Below are 27471 nucleotides of genomic sequence, written 5' to 3'. Positions count from 1 at the left end.
ATATTCCATCAATATCTGGAGCCTTGTTTTTTGCCAATGCCTTCAGAGCAGCTTGGACTTCTTCCTTCAGTACTCTCGGTTCCTGATCATATGCCACCTCTTGAAATGGTTGAACATCGACTAATTCTTTTTGGTATAACGACTCTCTGCGTTCCCTCCATCTTCTTTTGATGCTTCCTGCACCGTTTAATATTTTCCCCATGGAATCCTTCACTATTGCAACTCGAGGCTTGAATTTTTTCTTCAGTTCTTTCAGCTTGAGAAATGCTGAGTGCGTTCTTCCCTTTTGGTTTTCCATCTCCAGGTCTTTGCACATGTCATTATAATACTTTACTTTGTCTTCCTGAGACGCCCTTTGAAATTTTCTGTTCAGTTCTTCTACTTCATCAATTCTTCCTTTTAGTTTAGCTGCTCAGTGTTCGAGAGCAAGTTTCAGAGTCTCCTCTGACATCCATCTTGGTCTTTTCTTTCTTTCCTGTCTTTTCAGTGACCTCTTGCTTTCTTCATGGATGATGTCCTTGCTGTCATTCCACAACTCATCTGTTCTTCGATCACTAGTGTTCAGTGCGTGAAATCTATTCTTCAGATGGTCTCTAAATTCAGGTGGGATGTACTCAAGGTCATATTTTGGGTCTCGTGAACTTGCTCTGATTTTCTTCAGTTCCAACTTGAACTTGCATATGAGCAATTGATGGCCTGTTACACAGTCGGCTCCTGGCCTTGTTCTGACTGATGATATTGAGCTTTTCCATCGTCTCTTTCCACAGATGTAGTCAGTTTGATTTCTGTATGTTCCATCTGGCAAGGTCCATGTGTTTAGTCACCATTTATGTTGGTGAAAGAAGGTATTTGCAATGAAGAAGTCGTTGGTCTTGCAAAATCCTATCACTCGATCTCCGGCATTGTTTCTGTCACCAAGGCCATATTTTCCAACTACTGATCCTTGTTTATTTCCAACTTTCACATTCCAATCTCCAGTAATCATCAGTGCATCTTGATTGCATGTTAGATCAATTTCAGACTACAGCAGCTGATAAAAATCTTTCTTCATCTTTGGTCCTAGTGGTTGGTGCATAAATTTGAATAATAGTCGTATTAACTGGTCTTCTTTGTAGGCATATGGATATTATCCCATCACTGACAGCGTTGTACTTCAGGATAGATCTTGAAACGTTCTTTTTGACAATGGATGCGATACCATTCCTCTTCAAGTTGTCATTTCCAGCATAGTAGACTATATGATTGTCCAATTCAAAATGGCCAATACCAGTCCATTTCAACTCACTAATGGCCAGGATATCGATGATTAGGCATTCCATTTCATTTTTGACAATTTGCGATTTTCCTGTTTTATTGACTATGCAAAGGCATTCGACTGTGTGGATCATAACAAATTATGGATAACATTGTGAATGGGAATTCCAGAACACTTAATTGTGCCCATGAGGAACCTTTACATAGATCAAGAGGCAGTTGTTTGGACAGAAGAAGGGGATACTGACTGGTTTAAAGTCAGGAAAGGTATGCGTCAGGGTTGTATTCTTTCACCATACCTAGTCAGTCTGTATGCCGAGCAGATAACCCTAGAAGCTGGTCTGTATGAAGAAGAATGGGGCATCAGGATTGGAGGAAAACTCATTAACAACCTGCGTTATGCAGATAACACAACCTTGCTTGCTGAAAGTGAAGAGGACTTGAAGCACTTACTCATGGAGATCAAAGACCACAGCCTTCAGTATGGATTGCACCTCAACATAAAGAACACAAAAATCCTCACAACTGGACCAATAAGCAACATCATGATAAACAGAGAAAAAATTGAAGTTGTCAAGGATTTCATTTTACTTGGATCCACAATCAACACCCATGGAAGCAGCAGTCAAGAAATCAAAAGACACATGGCATTGGGTAAATCTGCCGCAAAGAACCTCTTTAAAGTGTTGAAAAGCAAAGATGTCACTGTGAAGACTAAGGTGCACCTGACCCAAGCCATGGTATTTTCAATCACATCATATGCATGTGAAAGCTGGACAATGAATAAAGAAGACTGACGAAGAATTGACGTCTTAGAATTGTGGTTTTGGCAAAGAATATTGAATATACCATGGACTGCCAAAAGAACGAACAAGTCTATCTTAGAAGAAGTACAACGAGAATGCGCCTTAGAAGCAAGAATGGCGAGACTGTGTCTTACATACTTGGACATGTTGTCAGGAGGGATCAGTTCCTGGAGAAGGACATCGTGCTTGGCAGAGTACAGGGTCAACGGAAAAGAGGAAGACCCTCAATGAGGTGGATTGATACAGTGGCTGCAACAATGAGCTCAAGCATAACAATGATTGTGAGGATGGCTCAGGACCAAGGTAGTGTTTCGTTCTGTTGTACATAGGGTCACTATGAGTCCGAACCGATTCGACAGCACCTAACAATAAAATCAAACCAAACCCGCTGCTGTCGAGTCGATTCTGGCTCATAGCGACCCTATAGGACAGAGTAGAACTGCCCAGTAGAGTTTCCAAGGAGCTCCTGGTGGATTCCAACTGCTGACCTCTTGGTTAGCAGCCATAGCACTTAACCACTACAACACCAGGGTTTCCCTAAAGGCCACCTAATTTGCTGCAGAGAAAGGGGGAAAGAGACAGTTGGGAGGACCCCTCCAGTGGTCAGAGCAAAGCTCAAATACTGATCTCAGGAACTATCCCTTCAAAGGAGCCCTAATTTGATTAGACTAGTTTGTGGAGCAGTTTATGCCCCAGAGCATTGTTGAACACAATAGAGCAATCAGCTGGCAATTAAAGAAGCTTAACAGCTGGGTGTGGTTAGGTAAAGAGAGTCAAAGAGAGGCCAGTCAAAGCTCCTGTCATCCCAGGATGCCTGTGGGCCTATCCAAAGTGTGTCCCCTGAGGAGCAACATCAGAGACTTCACACTGAGGGTGTTGGGGGGAATAGACTTCACTAAAATAATTCAAGTAGTCACTAAACAAGTAAACAAGCAAATAACATTAAATAGCCTCAGATGGAGACCAATACCAGAGTATTATTTAAAATATTCAGTCCCTCCCCCCCCCCCCCAAAATACACTGGGGGAAAGAAGGCAACAGAAACCTGTGAGAGCAACCAGATGTCAGATATACCAAACTTCAATGTAGCCGTTATAAATATGTCCAAAGGATTGAAGGAAACCTTGATTAAAGAAGTAAAGGTAGGTATGATAACAATATCACATCAAAAGGGGAATATCAGTAAAGAGATGGAAATTATTTTTAAAAGGATCTTCTGGAAATTCTGGATTTTTAAAAGTGCAGTAACTGAAATGAATTCACTAGAGGGGCTCAAGTAAAAAAAAGAAAAAAAAAAGAGGGGCTCAAGAGTAAATTTGAATTAGCAGAAGAAAGAAGTAGTTAACTTGAAAGTAGATTGGTAGAGATTGTATAATCCAAAGAACTGAGAGAAAAAAGAGTGAAGAAGAATGAACAGAGCCTCAGAGAATTGTGAGACACCATTAAACATACCTGCATACACATATTAGGAGTACCATAAAGAAAGGAGAGAAAAAGAAGCAGAGAAAACATTTGAAGAACTAATGACTGAAAACTTACTAAATTTATTGGAAAGCATTAATCTACACGTTGAGGAAGCTCAGTGAACGCCAGGTAGGACAAATGGAAAGAAATCCACAGGCACATCATAGTAAAAATGGTAAAAGCCAGAGACAAGAAAATGTTGAAAACAGCAAGAGGAAAAATGACTTGTTACTTACAAGGAAACTTGGATAAGATTAACGGTTGACTTCTCAGCAGAAACAATGGAAGCAGGAAGACCATAGGATACCATGCAAAGTGCTCAAAGAAAAAACTGTCAATGACGAATCCTATATCAAGGAAAGCTATCTTTCAAAAATGAAGGCAAAGTAAAAACTGTCCCATACAAACAAAAGCTGAGAGAATTTGTTGCTAGCAGATCCACCTTGCAAGAAATATTAGAGGAAGTTCTTCAGGCTGAAAACAAGTGACCACAGGCAGTAATTTGAATCCACACACACACACACACAAAAAAGAGCACTGTTAAAGATAATTATGTAATTATAAAAGACAGAAAAATGCGTATTCTTCTTTTTTCCAGAAACAGCACAAAGGAGGTCAGTTGAAGCAAAGCTGTATTTGGACTAGGAAATGACTCCAGGTGGTAACTTAGACCTTCAAGAACAAATAAAGCAAGAAATGATAAATAAAAAGACTAATAAAACCAAACCCATTGCCATTGAGTCAATTCTGACTCATAGCAACTCTATAGGATAGAGTAGAACTGCCCTATAGGGTTTCCAGGGAGTGCCTAGTGGATTTGAACCGCCAGCCTTTTGGTTAACAGCTGTAGCTCTTAACCGCTGCATGACCAGGGTTTCCAATATAATAAAAGCTGTACATATATACTTGCTCTTTTTCTCCTCTCAACTTCTTTAAAAGGCATGAAATTATGTAAAGTAATAATTATAACAATATATTGTTGGATTTGTGCCATTTATAGATGTAAATGTATAACACTGATATCATATAAGGAGCTCTGGTGGACAGTGGTTAAGCACTCAGCTGCTAACCCAAGGGTTAGCAGTTTGGACCTACCTGCAGTTCTGCAGGAGAAAAGACTTGGCAGTCTGCTCTTGTAAAAATTACAGCCTGGGAAACCCTGTGGGGCAGTTTTACTCTGTCATAAAGGGTCACTATGAATCAGAATCAACTTGACGGCACACAACAATAACAGCAACACCACCCCATAAAGAAGGAAAAAGGAATGGAGCTATTTGGAGTAACATTTCTATATCTCATTGGAATTAAGTTAATATGAATCTGAAACTGATTCTGATGAGTTAGATGTATATGGTAAGCCCTAGAACAGCCCCTAAGGAAATAACTCAAAAAACTATAGTGAAAAAAATCATTAAAGAAATTAAAATGTTAACATGAGACATACAGAAGACAAAAGTAAAATGGCCAACGTGAATCCAGCTGTATCATTAATAACATTAAATGTTAATAGATTATACAGTCCAAACAGAAGACAAAAAGATTGTCAGGCTGGATAAGAAACAATATCCAACTGTATAGTGTTTACATTTTAGACTCATAAAGATGCAAATACGTTGAAAGTAAAAGAATAAAGATATATTACGCAAACAGCAAACACAGGCAAGGTGGAGTGGCTACTAATATCAGACAAAACAGACTTTAAAACAAATGTTACTAGCAATAAAGGGGGACATTTTTGTAATGATAAAAGGTCAATACAGCAGAAACATGTAACGATTATAGACATATATTCACCTATCAGTGCACCCAAATACATGAAGCAAAGATAAAGGGAAAAGCAGACAATTTAACAATAATTATTAGAGGCTTCAAAACCCTGCTTTCAGTTTTGGATAGAGCAACTAGACAGAAGATCAACAGGGAAATAGAAGACTTGAATGACCCTATAAACCAGCTGAACCTAACACCTTATATAGAACAGTCCACCCAACAACAGCAGAATGTACATCCTTCTCAATTGTACATGGAACAAACCTGAATACATTTAAAAGGATAGGAATAACACAAAGTGTATTTTCTGACCACAGTGGAATGAAATTAGAGATCAATAGCAGAAAGAAATTTGTGAAACACGTTCATGTGGAAATTAAACAACACAATTCCTAAATAACCAATAGTTCAAACAAAAGAGAAATTACAAAATAAGATGAATGAAAATGAAGATATGACTGCAAAAATGTATGGGATGCATCGCAGGCAGTGCCAAGAGGGAAATTTATAGCTATAAATGGCTGTTTTAAAAGGAAAAAAACCACTAACTTACCCTTCCGCTTTTAGACATGAAAAAGAAGAGCAATCTAAAACTAAAGCAAGTAGGAGGAATGGAATAGTAGGGGTTAGATTGGAAATTAATGAAATAGTGGAAAGAAAAATGAGAAAATCAATAAAAACAAGCTGGTTCTTTGAAAAGATCAACAAAATTGAAAGACCTTTAGTTAGATTGATTATTCAAGGAAAAAAGAAGATTCAAATTACTAGAACAGTTTTTCTGAATAAAAGGGGACATTACTACTGACCTTACAGAAATGAAAGCTATAAATAAATACTATGAATAATTACATGGCAATAAATTAGATAATTTGGATAAAATGGACAAATTCCTAGAAAGATGCAAACTACCAAAACAGACTGGAAGGAATAGACAAATCTGAATAGACGTAGAGTGAGTAAAGAGATTGAATTAGTAATGAAAACATTCCCACAAAGAAAAGCCAATGGCCGGATGGCTTCACTGGTGAATTTTATCAAACACTTAAAGAAGGATTAATACCAATTCTTTACAAACTCTTTCAAAATGTACAGGCGACAATGCTTCTCGACTCATAGTCTATGAGACCAATATTGTTCTGACAGTAAAACCACCCAAAGGTATCAAAAGAATCAAAAACTAAAGATCACTAGCTCTTATGACTTCAGTAGTCAAGAAATCAGAAGACACATTACACTGGGCAAATGTGCTGCAATATTGAAGGGCTTTATGGGCAAAATGGAAACACTGGTGGCATAGTGGTTAAGAGCTATGGGTGCTAACAAAAAGTTGGCAGTTCAAATCCACCAGGCGCTCCTTGGAAACCTTATGGGGGCAGTTCTACCCTGTCCTATAGGGTCACTATGAGTCAGAATCAACTTGATGGCAACGGTTTGGTTTTTTTGTTTTGGTTTTGGTTTTGGTTTATGGGCAAAATATTAAATGATGTGGAAAGCATCAAAAGCAGATAGAAGGAATATACAGAGTCACTGTACCAAAAAGAATTGGTTGACTTTCAGCCATTTCAGGAGGTAGCATATGATCAAGAACTGATGGTACTGAAGGAAGAAGTCCAAGCTGCACTGAAGGCATTGCAAAAAACAAGGCTGCAGGAATTAACAGAATACCAACTGAGATGTTTCAGCAAACAGATACTACACTGGAAGTGCTTACTTGTCAATGCTAAGAAATTTGGAAGACAGTTACCTGGCCAACCAACTGGAAGAGATCCATATTTGTACCTATTTCAGATAAAGGTGATCCAACGGAATATGATAATTATTGAACAATATCAATACCACACACAAGTAAAATTTTGCTGAAGATAATTCAAAAACAGTTGCAGCAGTACATTGATAGGGAACTGCCAGAAACTCAAGCTGGATTCAGAAGAAGATGTGGAATGAGGGATATCATTGCTGATGTCAGATGAATCTTGACTGAACGCACAGAATATCAGAAAGATGTTTACCGGTGTTTTATTGACTACGAAAAGGCATTCGACCATGGATCATAATAAATTATGGATAACATTGTGAAGAATGAGAATCCCAGAACACTTAATTGTGCTTATGTGGACCCTGTACATAGACCAAGAGGCAGTCATTTGAACAGAACGGGGCTACTGCGTGGTTTAAAATCAGGGAGGGTGTAAGTCAGGATTGTATCCTTTCACCATATTCAATCTGTATGCTGAGCAAGTCATCTGAAAAGCTGGACTGTGTGAAGAAGAACATGGCCTTAGGCCTAAAGAAGACTCATTAACAACCTACAGTGTGCAGATGACACAACCTTGCTCGCTGCAAGTAAAGAGGGATCGAAATATTTACTGATGAAGATCAAAGACCACAGCCTTCTGTATGAATTACACCTCAACATAAAACAAAAATCCTCACAACTGGACCAATAAGCAACATCATGGTAAATGGAGAAAAGATTGAAGTTGTCAAGGATTTCATTTTGTTTGGATCCACAATCAGTGCCCACGGATGCAGTAGTCAAGAAACCAAATAACATATTGCACTGGGCATATCTACTGCAAAATTCCTCTTTAAAATGTTGAAAAGCAAAGATGTCACCTTGAGGACTAAGGTGGTGCATCTGACCCAAGCCATGATGTTTTCAGTTGCCTCATATGCATTCAAAAGCTGGACAACGGATAAGTAAGATTGAAGAGGAATTGATGCAAAAGAACTTCAAGACTTAACATTCTGAAAAGTATAAAAACATTGTTCAAAGAAATGAAAGATGTAAGTGGTTAGAAAACATCCCATGTTCATGAATTGGAAAACTTACTGTTTGTTGTTAAGATGGCTATATTCCCCACATTGATCCACAGATTCAGTACAATCCCTCTCAGAACCCAGCTGGCCTCTTTGAGAATTTGGCAGGCCGATTCTAAAATTTATTTGGAATTGGAGGGGACCCAGAATATCCAAAACAATCTTAAAGGATTCACACTTCCTCATTTCAAAACTTATTACAAAGCATCAGTAATCAAGGTAGTGTGGTGCTGGTATAAAGATGGATATATAGATGAGTGTAATAGACTTAAGAGTTCAGAAATAAACCCTTATGTCTTTGGTCAACTGATTTTAGGCAAGGGTGTCAAGACCATCCAATGGGGAAAGAATAGTCTTTACATCTTACCATGTACAAAAATTAAATGGATCCAAAAAAAGAATAAAACACAGAAGTAAATTTCTGTGACCTTGGAATTCTCAGTAGGTTCTTTGATATAAAAACACAAGCTACAAAAGAAAAAAATAGATAATTTGAACTTCATCAAAACTAAAAAATTTGTGCCTCAAAGGTCACTATCAAGAAAGCAAAAAAGATAACCCATAGAATGGGAGAAAGTATTTGTAAGTCATATCTGATAAGGGACATGTATCTAGAATATATGAAGTAGTAAGACAAATAACCCAATTAAGAAATGGATAAAGGATCTGAATTAACATTTTTCCTAAGATGATATAGAAATGGTCGATAAACATGTGAAAAAATGTTCCATATCATTAGTCATTAAGAAATGTGAATCAAAACTATAATAAATACCACATCATACCCATTAGAATGGATATAATAAAAAACTCGCATAGTACCAAGTGTTGGAGAGGGTATGGAGAAATTAGAACCTTCATACACCTCTGGTAGGAATGTTACATGGTGCAACCACTTTAGAAAAAGTCTATTAAAGGTTAAATATAGAGTCACCATACCAAAACCAAACCCACTGCTGTCGACCCATTTCTGACTCAAAGTGGACAGAGTAGAACTGCCCCATATTGTTTCCAAAGAGTGGCTGGTGCATTACAACTATCAACCTTGTGGTGAAGGGCCAAGCTCCTAACCGCGTATCACCAGGGCTCCAGAGTTACCATACAACCCGATAATTCCACCCCTAAGTATATGTCCAACAGAATGAAAACATGTATCTGCACAAGAACTTGTATATGAATGTCTATACCAACATTATTCATAAGAACCAAAAGGTGGAAACAATCTAAATGTCTGTCAACTGATGAATAAACAAAATATGGTATATCCGTATAATGCAGTATTATTCAACCAAAAAAGGGATGAAGTACTGATATATGCTACAACATTGATGAACCTTGAAAACATGCTCCATGAAAGAAGCCAGACACAAAAGTCCACATTGTGTATGATTCCTTTTATATGAAATGGCCAGAATAGGTAGATCCATATTGAAAGTAGATTAACGACTGGGAGAAGGGAGAAATGCGGAGTTACTGCTAATGGGTATAGGGTTTATTTTTAGGGTAATGAAAACATTCTGGAATTAGGTGATTGCACAACTCTGAATACACTAAAAACCAGTGAGTTGGTTCACTTTAACAGGGTGAACTTTATGGTATATGGATTATATCTAAATAAAGCTATCGTTAAAAGAAATGCTAGTAGGTAACATTTATTTTAACATGTACCACCTGCCCATCACCACTCTAAGCACTATATGCGTATTAACATATTTAATCCTTAAAGTAAGACAATACGGTAGGTTCTGTAATTTTGCTTATTTTATAAAAGAGGAGACTAAAGCACAAAGAGAAATAATTTGCTGAAACTGGTGAAGTAGGAGGCTATGATTCAATCTAGGCAGTCTGACCACACAGCCCATGTCCTACACCATACTGTCACTCATTAATAATTGGATTAGCCTACACAGCTTATGAATCGGTTCTGTTCATTTTGTGATTTTAGCCATCTAATGTTTGAGACTTGATGCAGAGCATAACAAAACTTGGACATTGAACTAATTATCAGCATTGACAGGAAATAGAGGAGCATGCTTTCCATTGTAAGTGACTGGATAGGATATTTAGTGTCAGCTCTCCCCTGTTGGCAGTGCAGTACTTAGCCTATAGAATTTGGGCCTGCTGAGAATTTTTTTAGATTTCTCAGATTGATTTATTTATTTTTGTTAAAAACACAAGCTTTGTTTTTCTCAGGTCTTCCTTAAAAAATCTGATCATGTGCTAAAGAAAATGGAGGACTTCTACATCTTTAACTAATTAAAAACTCTTAGGGATCTTAAAGAGTTCTTGGCTTACCAGATATTTAGTGTCTACCTTAATCATCTAGTGCTGCTATAACAGAAATACCACAAGTGGATGGCTTTAACAGGGAGAAGTTTATTCTTTCCCAGTCCAGTAGGCTAAAAGCCTGAGTTCAGGGCACCAGCTCCAAGGAAAGGCTTTCTCTCTTGGCTCTGAAGGAAGGTCCTTGTGATGCATCAGTTTTCCCTTGGTCTGGGAGCATCTCAACACAGGAACCTCAGGTCCAAAGGATTTGCTCTGCTCCCAGCACTGCTTTCTTGGTGGTCTGAAGTCCCCATGTCTCTCTGCTTGCTTCTGTGTTTTCACATCTCAAAAGAGATTGGCTTAAGACACTACTTGATCTTGTAAATCTTACCAATGTAACTGCTGCTGGTCTGTCTTATTACGTCATAGTGATAGGATTTACAACATACAGGGAAATCACATCAGAGAACAAAATGGTAGACAATCATACAGTCATACAAGGGAATCATGACCTAGCCAAGTTGACAGATACTTTTGGGGGACGCAATTCAATCCATAACAGTGTCCCAACTTCCCCGTTTATAGATTGAAAACCATGTTGACTTGCCCAAGGTCCTTAACAATTAAGTGGCAGAGCAAAGACTCAAACTAGGTCTTCTCTCTCCTTTTCTACCTTCAGTAATCATCCTTGCAGAGCTCATCCTCAAGGAATTCATAGTGTAGTACAATCCAGAAGATACCTTCCAGTACAGTGATGCTTGCTAAGGTATCCTTCACCGAGGGTCATCACACCTCTAAATACACACTTAAACAGTATTAGAAAGTTCACAGCAGTCACTCTGCTGTTGGATAACTCTCGTTGTTAGAAAGTTTTTGGTTTTTTTTTTTTTTTGTATGAACTCTAAACTGCTTTGGTTGATCCTCCTATTTTGTCATGTCCCTCTCTGCCTCTGGTCATGTTGTCCACCATTTGACTTATTTTCCTACTTCCTTTCTGTCACTCAGTCGCTCTCTTTTTTCTTTTTATTTACTGTCCAACATTCACGTTTATTAAGAAGCCTTTTCTGGCTAAATTCCCTAGCTAAAATTTATTCCATCAGCCTCTTAATAACAAAACCAAAAACCAAACCCAGTGCTGTCGAGTCGATTCTGACTCATAGCGACCCTATAGAACAGAGTAGAACTGCCCCATAGAGTTTCCAAGGAGCACCTGGCGGATTCAAACTGCCAACCCTTTGGTTAGCAGCCATAGCACTTAACCACTATGCCACCAGGTTTTCCCAGCCTCTTAATACATAGCTTAAATTACTGCATGTTGAAAAGATACATTCTTTATTCATTCATTTTACATATGTTCAGTTTCCCTAATATTGTAAATTACTTGAATCATATTCTTTTATAGCTCCCCAACCTAAAAATAGATGTCTCATCACTCGGATAGACTTCATTTCTCTTGATTAATTTGCATTCATTTGAATTTTAAATTAGGAACACTTCGAGTTGTGCCTGTAAATGGCGCTGTATACACAGGTGCTCAGTAATGGACATTATAGAATCTGTAAAATTCATATAAAATGACAGTGTTTGTTTATAACATCACCACTTCTATTTCTCAAATGACTTTATCATTAAAGGACAGATACTGGTAAAAACTTCCCAGCCATATTTTTCCTGTGTGGAGTGTACCTGCTAGTATTTCTCTATTTTGTCCATATGGCCATCTTTATGATGCAACATGCAGTAGCCTCCTACTCTACCACAAGTGCTATATTAGTGTTTTTTTAATATATCATCACATTTCATATTTATAAGTCCTAGATCTTATCCCTATTTTTAGAGACGAGAAAATGAGGCTCAAGTGATTTCAAGTAATTTACCCAAGATCACATAGGCCACAAGAAGGAGAGCTGGTGTTTGATCAAGGTGCTTTCTTTACTTCCACTGTACTATTTCCCTATAAGTAACATATAAGGTAGTTTATACCTTACAATATGTTCTCTCAGATGCTATCTCTATTAAATACTTACAATAACCTTACAAGATAGGTAGACTGTTATTATATCTGTTTTACAGATGAAGAAATTTAGCTTCAGAGAGATTAAGCAAATTCCTCCAATTCAAGTAGCTAGAAAGAACCCAGATAGTCTGTTTCAAAATCCTCTGCTGCTTCTACTGTACCACTAGTGTGTTCATGTGCCACTGAAAACTTCTGCAGATCTCACAACTGTCTCATAGACACAAATTAGTTTTTCTTCTTTCCCTGTTCTCAGCTTACCACCAGATCCCTTTGATATCTTCTGTATCATACCTGGGCTACTGGATCTAAAAACCAGGGATTCAAATATAGAGGAACTAGTTCAGAGTGAATAGCTGAGTGTCGTGTAGGAGATGGCACTGGAGGCAAAGTCCAAAGATATTATATATAGGAAAGACCTTGCTACACTGAAAAGAACAAGAAAGCAAAGGGGCTATAGAGATCCATGGGACCACTATCTATATCAGCCATGAAGATATGAGATATACCTTGATGTTGTAGAATGTCCATCTTCCAGTCTTGTTAGTATACTACATAAACAAGATATATTTAAATAGATGTATAGCTTGTGCTAAGAACTAAGAATTAAATGAGATAATGTGTCCTCATTTGGTAAATTTTAATATGCCATAAATGAAGATACTTTTATATTTGCCAATATATTAACTTAAAATATATTTCACGTAGGCAGTGGAGAAAGGGGCTTTCTGAAAAATGTAGACTTTTTTTTTTATTATTAACTTTTATTAAGCTTCAAGTGAACGTTTACAAATCCAATCAGTCTGTCACATATAAGTTTACGAACATCTCACTCCCTACTCCCACTTGCTCTCCCTCTATTGAGTCAGCCCTTTCAGTCTCTCCTTTCGTGACAATTTTGCCGGCTTCCCGCTCTCTCTATTCTCCCATCCCCCCTCCACACAAGAGATGCCAACACACTCTCAAGTGTCCACCTGATATAATTAGCTCACTCTTCATCAGCGTCTCTCTCCCACCCACTGACCAGACCCTTTCATGTCTGATGAGTTGTCTTTGGGGATGGTTCCTGTCCTGTGCCAACAGAAGGTCTGGGGACCATGGCCGCCGGGATTCCTCTAGTCTCAGTCAGACCATTAAGTATGGTCTTTTTATGAGAATTTGGGGTCTGCATCCCACTGATCTCCTGCTCCCTCAGGGGTCCTCTGCTGTGCTCCCTGTCAGGGCAGTCATCGATTGTGGCCGGGCACCAACTAGTTCTTCTGGTCTCAGGATGATGTAGGTCTCTGGTTCATGTGGCCCTTTCTGTCTCTTGGACTCTTAGTTGTCGTGTAACCTTGGTGTTCTTCATTTTCCTTTGCTCCAGGTGGGTTGAGACCAATTGATGCATCTTAGATGGCCGCTTGTTAGCATTTAAGACCCCAGACGCCACATTTCAAAGTGGAATGCAGAATGATTTCATAATAGAATTATTTTGCCAATTGACTTAGAAGTCCCCTCAAACCATGGTCCCCAGACCCCCGCCCTTGCTCCACTGACCTTTGAAGCATTCATTTTATCCCGGAAACTTCTCTGCTTTTGGTCCAGTCCAATTGAGCTGACCTTCCATGTATTGAGTGTTGTCTTTCCCTTCACCTAAAGCAGTTCTTATCTACTGATTAATCAATAAAACACCCTCTCCCTCCCTCCCTCCCTCCCCCCTTCATAACCACAAAAGTATGTGTTCTTCTCCGGTTTACTATTTCTCAAGATCTTATAATAGTGGTCTTATACAATATTTGTCCTTTTGCCTCTGACTCATTTCGCTCAGCATAATGCCTTCCAGGTTCCTCCATGTTATGAAATGTGTCACAGATTCGTCACTGTTCTTTATCGATGCATAGTATTCCATTGTGTGAATATACCACAATTTATTTACCCATTCATCCGTTGATGGACACCTTGGTTGCTTCCAGCTTTTTGCTATGGTAAACAGAGCTGCAATAAACATGGGTGTGCATATATCTGTTTGTGTGAAGGCTCTTATTTCTCTAGGGTATATTCCGAGGAGTGGGATTTCTGGGTTGTATGGTAGTTCTATTTCTAACTGTTTAAGATAATGCCAGATAGATTTCCAAAGTGGTTGTACCATTTTACATTCCCACCAGCAGTGTGTAAGAGTTCCAGTCTCTCCGCAGCCTCTCCAACATTTATTATTTTGTGTTTTTTGGATTAATGCCAGCCTTGTTGGTGTGAGATGGAATCTCATCGTCGTTTTAATTTGCATTTCTCTAATGGCTAATGATCGAGAGCATTTTCTCATGTATCTGTTGGCTGCCTGAATATCTTCTTTAGTGAAATGTGTGTTCATATCCTTTGCCCACTTCTTGATTGGGTTGTTTGTCTTTTTGTGGTTGAGTTTTGACAGAATCATGTAGATTTTAGAGATCAGGCACTGGTCGGAGATGTCATAGCTGAAAATTCTTTCCCAGTCTGTAGGTGGTCTTTTTACTCTTTTGGTGAAGTCTTTAGATGAGCATAGGTGTTTGATTTTTAGGAGCTCCCAGTTATCTGGTTTCTCTTCATCATTTTTGGTAATGTTTTGTATTCTGTTTATGCCTTGTATTAGGGCTCCTAGGGTTGTCCCAATTTTTTCTTCCATGATCTTTATCGTTTTAGTCTTTATGTTTAGGTCTTTGATCCACTTGGAGTTAGTTTTTGTGCATGGTGTAAGGTATGGGTCCTGTTTCATTTTTTTGCAAATGGATATCCAGTTATGCCAGCACCATTTGTTAAAAAGACTATCTTTTCCCCAATTAACTGACACTGGGCCTTTGTCAAATATCAGCTGCTCATACGTGGATGGATTTATATCTGGGTTCTCAATTCTGTTCCATTGGTCTATGTGCCTGTTGTTGTAGCAGTACCAGGCTGTTTTGACTACTGTGGCTGTATAATAGGTTCTGAAATCAGGTAGAGTGAGGCCTCCCACTTTCTTCTTCTTTTTCAGTAGTGCTTTGCTTATCTGGGGCTTCTTTCCCTTCCATGTGAAATTGGTGATTTGTTTCTCTATCCCCTTAAAATATGACACTGGAATTTGGATCGGAAGTGCGTTATATGTATAGATGGCTTTCGGTAGAATAGACATTTTTACTATGTTAAGTCTTCCTATCCATGAGCAAGGTATGTTTTTCCACTTAAGTATGTCCTTTTGAATTTCTTGTAGTAGAGCTTTGTAGTTTTCTTTGTACAGGTCTTTTACATCCTTGGTAAGATTTATTCCTAAGTATCTTATCTTCTTGGGGGCTACTGTGAACGGTATTGATTTGGTTATTTCCTCTTCGGTGTTCTTTTTGTTGATGTAGAGGAATCCAAGTGATTTTTGTATGTTTATTTTATAACCTGAGACTCTGCCAAACTCTTCTAGTAGTTTCAGTAGTTTTCTGGAGGATTCCTTAGGGTTTTCTGTGTATAAGATCATGTCATCTGCAAATAGTGATAACTTTACTTCCTCCTTGCCAATCCGGATACCTTTTATTTCTTTGTCTAGCCTAATTGCCCTGGCTAGGACTTCCAGCACGATGTTGAATAAGAGCGGTGATAAAGGGCATCCTTGTCTGGTTCCCGTTCTCAAGGGAAATGCTTTCAGGTTCTCTCCATTTAGAGTGATATTGGCTGTTGGCTTTGCATAGATGCCCTTTATTATGTTGAGGAATTTTCCTTCAATTCCTATTTTGGTGAGAGTTTTTATCATAAATGGGTGTTGGACTTTGTCAAATGCCTTTTCTGCATCAATTGATAAGATCATGTGGTTTTTGTCTTTTGTTTTATTTATGTGATGGATTACATTAATGGTTTTTCTGATATTAAACCAGCCTTGCATACCTGGTATAAATCCCACTTGATCGTGGTGAATTATTTTTTTGATGTTTTGTTGGATTCTATTGGCTAGAATTTTGTTGAAGATTTTTGCATCTATGTTCATGAGGGATATAGGTCTATAATTTTCGTTTTTTGTAATGTCTTTACCTGGTTTTGGTATCAGGGAGATGGTGGCTTCATAGAATGAGTTGGGTAGTATTCTGTCATTTTCTATGCTTTGGAATACCTTCAGAAGTAGTGGTGTTAACTCTTCTCTGAAAGTTTGGTAGAACTCTGCAGTGAAGCCATCCGGGCCGGGGCTTTTTTTTGTTGGGAGTTTTTTGATTACCGTTTCAATCTCTTTTTTTGTTTTGGGTCTGTTTAGTTGTTCTACTTCTGAATGTGTTAGTTTAGGTAGGTAGTGTTTTTCCAGGAATTCATCCATTTCTTCTAGGTTTTCAAATTTGTTAGAGTACAATTTTTCATAGTAATCTGAAATGATTCTTTTAATTTCATTTGGTTCTGTTGTGATGTGGTCCTTCTCGTTTCTTATTCAGGTTATTTGTTTCCTTTTCTGTATTTCTTTAGTCAGTCTAGCCAATGGTTTATCAATTTGGTTAATTTTTTCAAAGAACCAGCTTTTGGCTTTGTTAATTCTTTCAATTGTTTTTCTGTTCTCTAATTCATTTAGTTCAGCTCTAATTTTTATTATTTGTTTTCTTCTGGTGCCTGATGGATTCTTTTGTTGCTCACTTTCTATTTGTTCAAGTTGTAGGTCAGTTCTCTGATTTGGGCTCTTTCTTCTTTTTGTATGTGTGCGTTTATCGATATAAATTGGCCTCTGAGCACTGCTTTTGCTGTGTCCCAGAGGTTTTGATAGGAAGTATTTTCATTCTCGTTGCATTCTATGAATTTCCATATTCCCTCCTTGATGTCTTCTATAACCCAGTCTTTTTTCAGGAGGGTATTGTTCGGTTTCCAAGTATTTGATTTCTTTTCCCTAGTTTTTCTGTTATTGATTTCTAGTTTTATTGCCTTGTGGTCTGAGAAGATGCTTTGTAATATTTCGATGTTTTGGACTCTGCAAAGGTTTGTTTTATGACCTAATATGTGGTCTATTCTAGAGAATGTTCCATGTGCGCTAGAAAAAAAAGTATACTTTGCAGCAGTTGGGTGGAGAGTTCTGTATAAGTCAATGAGGTCAAGTTGGTTGATTGTTGTAAGTAGGTCTTCCGTGTCTCTATTGAGCTTCTTACTGGATGTCCTGTCCTTCTCCGAAAGTGGTGTGTTGAAGTGTAGACTCTTTTTTAAGTAGTAAGAGAAAGAGACAGAGTTGTCTGATACTATGTTTGACAAGAAGTAAAAAGCTTGGGCATACCTATTTCTGCCTTCAGTCAAGAAAGGAAGGGTCTTAGTTATCTAATGCTGCTATAACAGAATACTACGAGTGGATGGCTTTAACAAACAAAGTTCATTTTCTCACAGTTTAGGAGGCTAGAAGTCTGAATTCAGGGCTCCAGCTCTAGGGGAAGGATTTTTCTCTCTGTCACCTCTGTGGGAAGGTCCTTGTCTCTTCAGCATCTGTTTCCTGGTTCCTTGAAGGTACCCATGTGGTTTGGCATCAGTCTTCCCCTATCTCGGGAGGAAGGTCCTTGTCTCTTAGCGCCTACTCTTGGGCGATCTTCATGGGACTTGGCATCTCTCTTCCCCCCATCTCTGCTCACTAGCTTGTGTTTAATTTCTTTTATATCATAAGAGAGATAGACTCAAGATACACTCTACACTAATTCTGTCTCATTAACATAACAAAGACAGCACATTCCCTATTGGGATTATAACCACAGGCATAGAGTTTAGAATTTACAACACAAATTTTGGGGGGACATAGTTGAATCCATGACATTCAACCCTTTGGCCTACAAAAATTCATGTCCTTCCCATATGCAAAACACATTTACCCCATCACATCATCCTAAAAGCCTTAAATCAACTCCAAGCCCCAAATCACATTTTCCGAATCATCTAAATCAAATACAGGTGAGACTTCAGATGTATTCTCTCTCAGGACAAAATTCCTCTTCATCTGTGAACCTGTGAAACCCAGACTACATTATCTGTTTCCAGAGTACAATGGTGGAACACACACAAGGTAGACATATCTATTAAAAATGGGAGAAATTGGAGGGAAAGAAGGGATAACAGGCGCCAAGCAAATCCAGAACCTAACAGGACAATTTACATTAGCTTTCAAGGCTTGAAAATAATCCTCTGCTCTTTGGGACCATCTGGGCAAGGGCCTCAGCCTCTAGATTCTGGGTGCTGGCCATGCTCTCTGGATTCTGGGTGGAGCCCCCTCATCCCCTGGCTTCAGCTCTGCTGCACTGGGATGGCAACTCTGCTCCCTTGGCTTTGGGTAGTCCCATTTTCCTAGTCCATCTGAATGCCAACCCCACCCGCTCAGTTTGGGCATTGGCCATACCTCCTAGCAGACCTTAACAGGTCCACACTTTGGAACCAAGTTGGCGAAGATTCGACTCTTTGAAACCTAGAAGGCTGTGGCCCCACCCTTTGAGATCCGGGAGATCGTGGCCCCACCCTTTGAAAACAAGAAGGCCCTACTTCCTGTGCTCCTTCCAACAGCTCTGCTGATCTCCAGGCTGCTCCAGGGATGGTCCTTTTCTTTTCTTGGAGGACAACAAATGTAGCTCCTTTGACCTCTTTTTTGCCTGTAGAATTCCAAGAGGCAGACAGCGTACTTTCTTTCACTCTTTCTCTCTCCCCTTCAGTCTAAGCTGATGGGTTTTCTGCTGTGTTAGTTGGTTAGATCCATCAGTCATGGCTTAATTTCTTTAACAAAGTATTGTATAACCACATCTTTGGTGAACATTCTAGGACACGTATCCTTAGTTTGTATAACAGAATTTTCCAAATCTTTAAGTTCAGTTTTCATTTCTCACAGTTTGTTTTTAAGTTCATCTCTTTCCTCTCGCATTTTACTATAAGCGGCAAGGAGAAACCACGTGGCCTCTTTAAGATCTTGCTTAGAGATGTCCTCAGCCAAGTATCCAAGTTTATCACTTACAAGTTCTACCTTCCAGCAAACTTTTGAACGTAATTCAGGCAAGTTCTTTGCTACTGCATAAAATGCACTGCCCTTCTGCCATTGTCCAGTCACATGTTCATTATTTTCTGTTAAAGCCTCACCATAAGCACATTTAACGTCCACATTTCTAGCAGTGTTCTGTTGCTAGTGCCATATTTATTTTCTAAGATGATGGAGACTTTCTCTGTAGCTCTCTTCACTTCCTTCTAAGCCTTCACCAGAATTGCCTTTGGTGTCCAAATACTACCAAGATTGTCTTTTCTTGACAGTTTAGGCTTTTACTGTTAAAAACAAACCAAACCCGTTGCCATCAAGTCAGCTCTGACTCGTAGCAACTCGGTAGGACAGAGTAGAACTGCCCCATACGGTTTCCAAGGAGCAGCTGGCGGATTTGAACTGCTGACCTTTTGGTTAGCAGCCAAGCACTTAACCACTATGCCAGCGGGGCACCTTAAAACTCTTCCAGTCTCTACTCATTACCCAATTCCAAAACCACTTCCACATTGTAGATATTTGTTGGAGCAGCACCCTACTGTCAGTACCAAATTCTATGTCACCTAGTGCTGCTATAACAGAAATACCATGCATGGGTGGCTTTAACAAGCAAGTTTATTATCTCACACTTGAGGAGGCTTTTAGTTTGAATTCAGAGTGCTGGCTCTAAGGGAAGTCTTTCTCTGTCAGCTCTGGAGGAAGGTTCTTGTCTTTTTAAGCTTCTGCTCCTGGGAGATCTTCATGGGGCTTGGCATCTCTCTTCCCCCATCTCTGCTTGCTAGTTTGCGTTTAGGAGATTGACTCAAGATACACCCTATACTGATCCTGTCTCATTAACCTAACAAAGACAATCCATTCCCAAATGGGGTTGTAACCACAGGCATAGAGGTTAGGGTCTACCACACATATTTTTGGGGACACGGTTTAATCCATACAGCAGCTGATTCGTTTGGTTTTGTTTATTTACACCTAAGCTGTCTTTTACATCTATTAATGAACTCTTGATGATGTAACATCTCTTTCTCAGGATTGCTAATTAGCAAACAAACTTGAACCAGACTTACACATTGTTATTACCCTGAACTCTCCTTTTAGTCTTTTTGGCAGGATCACAGTATATAGAGAACATAGCCAAAAGGATTGTATTGCTGAAAAATGCACATGTGCAAGAATGGAACCCAGAGATGAAATTTTGGAAGTAAGATAAAACCTTATTCACCAGGGCAGTGTCCATTAAATAAAAAGTTAGGATTACCATTGCCTCCCATACTGCAGGTAGGAAAAAACCCAAAGGAGTGTGTGTGTAACATTAAGCTATATGTGTATGGACCCAGCTTAATGAGTATTCATATAGAAAATGTCATCTTTAGCTTTTTATAAAGAAATTCCAAATTTGACCTTTAGAATCCTATTTTTCTAACTTTTATTATAAGCATATTTTGGAATTCTGGCAGAAGGTCATTGACTGTATAGTGTTTTTATAAAACAATTTTTGAATATGTTTGTCCTCTGGGACTAGTAACATTGTTGCAGCTTTTAATTATAAAACCCAGAACCCAGTGCCATCGAGTGGATTCCGACTCATAGCGACTTTTAATTATAGTAAGCTTATTTTGGAATTTATTACATTCTCTCCTCCCTCCCATGCTTGCTTGCACACACTCCCTCTCTTTCACACACACACACACACACACACACACACACACACACTCACCCTCTCAGGTGTGCTGTACACAGAGAGTAAAAGTTTAGAACTGTCAGATTTAGGTGGCTGACCTTCATCTCTAGTTAAGAACTAAAATTAGATCCCTGGAATATATATCCAGTGATGTCCATCAGAGGAGAGTGTAGGCATAACCTTCAGAGGCCAGGGAGGCATCATCCAGAGGAGCCTACCTTAATAAAATTCCTTTGACATCTCTTTTTCTTTTTATCTTAAAAATTCATGTGGCTTATATTGTGATTTGTAATACATTTGTTTATTTTTATGTAGAAAATAAATCTTTTGGTTAAAATAGTGGTTCAAGAAGATGCACCAGGATTGCCCTGTGACTTTAAGTATCTCTGGCACTGTGCCACATCTCCCAGATAAATGTGCGTAGCCTATTTTGAGAGCAGAGTCCTATCCCATCACGATAGGAATACTGGTTGATCCTAGTGGGAACACAAATCAAGCATGTGGCTAACATTGTAGCCATAATGGGGTGTGGGGGTGGGAGTCTGTCTGTTCTTATTAAAGAGAAAGTGGCAGACTGCAGGGATAGGTATTCCACTACCACTACAAGAGAAGAGTAGAAACATAAGAAAAAAGTTAGTAGAACCCTATTCAAGGATGTAGGTCTGTTTATTTAAGGAGAAAAAATTGGTCCTCAATAATTCTCTTCACAGGGCCTAGCTTAAGATTGCTTTTAATGTTCAGTGTACCCATTTTTGCTTTATTTTTTGTGTATTGGTACACACCAGAATGAAAAGAGTAGGACGGTTAACTAAGAGTTCGATTCTCCTTTTCTGTTGTATCTTTTTGTGCTACCTTAATCGCACATAACCTTTCTGGGAGTCAGTTTTCATATCTGTAAGCTGAGAGAGATTTTCTGGTTCTGAATATATTATCTTTGGGTGATAGGAATGGTTAATGTGCTTAACTGCTAACCAAAAGGTTGGTGGCTCGAGTCCACACAGGTGCCTCAGAAGAAAGGCCTGGTGATCTACTTCTGGAATGTTTGCTGCTGAAAACCCTGTGGAGCACAGCTTCACTCTGCTGCCCTTGAGTTCACCATAAACTGGAGTTGACTCAACAGCAGTTGGTTGGTTGGAGTATGTTATTAGGTGTTATTTTTTAACAAGGATTCCTTGGTCAAATAAATGAAGGAAATACTAAATTTAACAAAATTACATAGGTTTTCCCCCCTCACAGTTCATCTAGGAATCTTTAATATTTTAATATGCTTTGTAAATTTCCCAAACTTATTTGACCTCAAGGCCCATTTTTTATAGAACCTTTTGCACTAATAGTGTTTGTTGATATTAGGTGATCACGATAGCCCTTCTACCTCTTAGTATTCTGACTGTGGAAATTGTACTCATTTTGTTTGGCTCTTTGGCTCTTTCTGGCCGGTGGTTATTGTGGGATTACTGCCAGGTTGAACTCAGCACCTATGCTGTGTGTACCCTGCCCGTCTTTCCAGCTCAAACTGGAGAATTACTGCATTTTCCTGTTCCTTGTAAATAAAACAAACATTAGTACTTGTCTTTCGTAGTGTTCATTTTCTCTGTTGACTTGTTTCATTTTGATTCGTTTATTTAGTCATTGGCCTATGTCTATTCTAAATTAATCTATTAATTTTTATCTGAATTCACTTGAACAATTGTAACAGCCTCTTAACTGATCTCTCTACTTCTGGTCCTACTCCCTTTTCTTATACATCCTCTAGGTTACCATTAGAGTGACATTTCCAAAGTACAAATCTAATATCATTCACCTGCTGAACACCCTGCAGTAGACTGCCCGTTGCCCTCTGGATTAATTCCAGACTGTTCATTCCCTTCCTCATATAGACATGCACTAGTATATCCTCTCTTTGAAAGAAAAGGAAACAACCTCTCTTGACTTTATCTTCCCTCGTGTTACCGTCCCATTTCTCTGCTTTCCTTATAACCACGTGTCTTGAAAAGTGTACTTCTCTCTCCACTTTCTCATCTCCTGTAGGGTCGCTATGAGTCTCATTCAACTCAACAGCAACAGGTTTGGTTTTTGGCTAAATATTCTTCAGCAGTTGCTTTTATCAACATCACAGGTAATCTGTTGCCAAATCCAAAGACCTTTGTCCTTACCCTACTTTCTCTTTCATCAGCATTTGAAAGTTGACCATTTGTCTTAGTCATCTACAGCTGCTATAACAGGAATACAACAAGTGAAAGCTTTAACAAAGAGAAATTTATTCTCTCACGGTCTAGTAGGCTGGAAGTCCAAATTCAGGGCTCCAGCTTGAAGAGAAAGCTTTCTCTCTTGGTCGACTCTGGAGGAAGGTCCTTGTCATCAGCCTTCCCCTGGTTGAGGAGCTTCTCAGCACGGGAACTTGAGGTCCAAAGGACGCGCTCTGCTCCCAGTGTTGCTTTCTTGGTGGTATGAGGTCACCATGTCTCTCTGCTCTCTTCTCTCTTTTATATCTCAAGAGAGATTGACTTAAAACGTAATCTAATCTTAAAGGTTGTGTTTACGTAACTGCCGGTAATCCCATGTCATCAACATCGTAGAGACAGGATTTACAACACATGGGGAAACCACATCAGATGACAAAATGGTGGACAGTCATACAATATTGGGAATCATGACCTAACCAAGCTGACAGGTATTTTTGCGGAACACAATTCAATCCATGACACCATTCCCTCCATAAAATCCTTTCCTGTGTTATCTTCCAAGACACCAAAAACAAACAAACAAAAAAACCCAACAAACCCACTGCCACTGAGTCAATTCCAATTCCTAACAACCCCTGTAGGACATAGTAGAACTGCCCCATAGGATTTCCAAGTTTATGTCTATACAGAAGGGAAGCAGACTGCCACATCTTTCTCCCACGGAGTAGCTGGTGGGTTTGAACCACTGATCTTTTGGTTAGCAGTTGAGTGTTTTAACCACTCTGCCACCAGGGCCCCAAGACACCAGACTCCTAAATTTCCTTTTGCCTCTGACTGATTCTTCCCAATTTTACCATCTCTTCCTCCTCCCAGCCTCTCAGCATTGGCATTTCTCAAGGCTCTGTTTTAGCCTCCATTTTCATCATGTGTTTTTCTCTATGTGATTTCATCCATTCCTGTAGTTTGAAATGCCCTCACTCATATAGAAGGTTTGGCCCAGGTGGTTGCTTAGGGCTCCAGCCACGTACATCCAGCTTCCTATTTGACTTCCCGTAGGCATCTCAAACTTAATGTGTTACACAGGATTTTCCTGAAAAGCTTTTCTTTACCCAGTCGTGTTCTTTTCAGTATATGGCACTATATTGCTGAAGCCAAACAAGCCAAACACCTCCCTCTCCCTCACAAACAATAAATCAGCAAGTCCTATTGACTTTCCCTCTAAAATATCAGATTCATTCCCATCTCTCCCCTCTCCACTGCTGCCACTCTAGTTGAAGCCACATTTGTTCCCCAATTCATTTTCCACAGAGCAGCCAATGTGATCTTTTACAAATTTTAATTGGATTATAAATCCCCTTTGCTTAAACTCCTTTACTGACTGTCTGTAGCATCTAAACTAAAGCCTAATCTCGTTATCATAGCCTGTAAGACTCCCCATGATCTGGTTTCTGCTTGCTCCCCAGTTTCTTGTCACAGCACTCTGCCTGTAACATCACTCACACTGGCTTTTCAGGACCTTAAACATACTAGACTCTGCCTGCAATATTCTTCTACTCTTTGCACATTTAGCAGCTTCTCACCATCAGAATTGGCTTAAATTTCACTGTTTCTGAAATTGAGCCTCTCTCCAGTTATTCTCTATCACAGCATCTCGTTCATTTCCTTTATAAAATTTAGTAACATCTTAATTATGTATTTACTTGTTTGTTTGTTATCTGTCTCCTCCATTAGACTATAATCTCCATAACACCAAAATTTTATGTTTTGTTCACCACTGTACACTTACCATCTAGTATAGAGCCTTGAATATATTAGGCACTGCAAATATTTATGAAATGACTGAATAAAAATTACACCTGTACATTTCAAGTGTTAACTTAGATGCTGCTTCCTTAGGAAATTTTTCCCTGAATTGGTCCATTTCCCATAAGGTTGTATTCAGTGCCTTAGATTTGTATTGTCATAGAACCATATAGGTCAGTAGTTCTTAATGGGGAGCAGTTTTGCTCCTGAGGAGACATTTGGCAATTTCTGGTGACATTCTTGATTGTCTTTAAGTATGTGGGGGTGTTACTGGTATCAATCAGGTGGAGGCTGGGGATGTTAACTGAATATCCTGCAGTGCACAGGGCAGCCTACCACAACAAAGAATTGTCCAGTACAAAATGTCAGTAGCATCCAGGTTGAAAAACCCTGGCTTAAATCTATCAGAACACTTACTGTATTATTCCGTAACTTGTGTTTCTTTGTAATTCTCTCACACTAGACTTTAAGTTCCTTAGATGTTCTCCATTGTGTCTCCAGTGCCAGGAACATTACCTTGGATTTATTAAATAGACTCGGGGAATTCTTGATGGGTGGATGAATAAATGAACAAATGAATATATAAACCAGCCATGGCACAACCAGGCCAAGTTGGCCTAATTCCTGGTATTAGATATAGGGAATAGTTGCTTAGTTATTGAGATTAAATATAACACTGTTACCTATGGAATGATGGCACAAGAGGTTCTTCTGGGGCATTGATGGGACATCATATTTCAAAGATACCCCAAGATAGAAGTGGTTAGGAAAATAGATGTTTATTACCTTTTCAAATAACAGTTCTGAGGTGATCAACCAGGCAGGTGGGAGGCTGTACTCTGAATTTCTCCGGGGACTTGGTTTCTTTCCAAGTCATCAAGTCATGCTTCAACATCTGGGCATTGTCGTGGTGTAGGCTGGGCTACCACATCTAGTGCTAGGCTGTAGAAGGGGACAAGAATGCGGAGAAGGCTGCTTACTGTCTTAAAGACCGAGACCTGGAAATGGCATACAACATGTCTACCTATATTCCATTGGCAAGAGCTCAGTCACATGATCATGAAGAGCTATTGGGAAATATGATATAACTAGGCAGCTGAGGGTCTCTCTACAGTTCTGTTACTATATAAGGAGAGAATGAATTTTGGTGGGCAACTGTCAGTTTTCACCATATGCTTAAAAATTACATTAAGTCTTAGGTAAGCATGTTTATGAAGTTTTATATTATTTACTCATTACTATGTGGTCTGTGTTAGGTTTACTACTTTGGTTTTATAGTTGAAGAAAACTTAAAAGGGATAAAAATTGTCTAAAACAATGCTTCTGAAGTTATTTATGATGAAGGACTGGGGTGGTTGTTGTTTGTCCCTAGTTTACAATAGCTCGATATTTTTTTAAAAACTGTAATAGAGCGAATTATAAAAAAAAAAAACAAAAGAATCACATCCTTGGATATCACAGCAAAGTCAAACTACTATAAAAATTTCTAAATGCATACCCTCAATTTTTGTACCTATAGCAACACGGCTCACTAACAGTTTGTAAACTGGCACCAGTCTGTAGACAGCACTTTCGAGTAGTACTTGTTTAGAAGGTGTTCCCTGACAGCCTTTATTAGGCTGTCAGAGTGTAGTGGACAAACTGTAACGTCAATCTTTTAAGCAAAGACATTTTATGTACAAAACTTGACTTTTATTTTTAGAAATCACTCCTTAAGACAGTGTATGAATCATGTGATAAATCATTTGAATGCTCACACAATCTTCGTGGCATGTTCCGCTTGTTTCCTACCTAAAGCCCAAGCCCATCCTAGTTTTGCAGATTCAGAGTGAAAAGCCTGTCATCCTGGAGCTAGAAGAAAGTTGCCTTAGAGCACACTGAGTCACAATGCATGGTGTAAATGAAGAAAGAGGCCTAATGAAGTGACATCCTCAAGATCACAGTTAATAAATGGGAGACAGTTAGGGTATGATCATTGACATCTATAGCGTAAATTATATTGGAGCCAGATTATCTGCATTGAGGCCTGGCCTTCCACCTCTTAGCCAAGTGCCCTTAGGTAATCACTTAAATCCAGAACCCGTGTTCTTAATCACCACACTCTTAGGGTTATAGAGTCCGTGGCAGGTTGAACAAGTTTCAAGCCCAGGACCACTGATGGTAATGTGCTTCACACGTCTAGTAGTTTTTCACATTTAAGTTAAGAAAGATGATGTGACCAGGCACATTCCATACACGTCCATGCCACCCTTACATATATCTTCAGCACAGAGAAGTCAAGGAGAGGTTAAAGTATATGTGGTGATGGATTTCAGCTCCACCTTTTCAGTGCTCATCTAGTCAGTTTTTCTCCAGTCCCCTACCCACTAATGTCCAAGCTATGTCATTGTTAGCCATTATTCAGTGGCTCTCAGAATGTGACTTTTGAACCAGCAGCAGAAGCAGCAGCAGCAGCAGCAGCATCAACTGGAAACTTGTTA

The 27471-nt window shown here is 39.0% G+C and overlaps 1 protein-coding gene across 7 annotated transcripts in view; it reads left to right on the top strand.

The window, feature by feature from the left end:
- Positions 1 to 27471, top strand: part of RIC8B (RIC8 guanine nucleotide exchange factor B) — a 137016-nt gene that overhangs the window by 15628 nt on the left and 93917 nt on the right. The gene's annotated exons all lie outside the window — the stretch shown is intronic.

The sequence above is a fragment of the Loxodonta africana genome, chromosome 4 (genome assembly GCF_030014295.1).
Source record: "Loxodonta africana isolate mLoxAfr1 chromosome 4, mLoxAfr1.hap2, whole genome shotgun sequence".
Lineage (NCBI taxonomy): Eukaryota > Metazoa > Chordata > Mammalia > Proboscidea > Elephantidae > Loxodonta > Loxodonta africana.
Note: the sequence above shows the minus strand (reverse complement) of the source record. Positions and strands in the feature narration are given on the sequence as shown.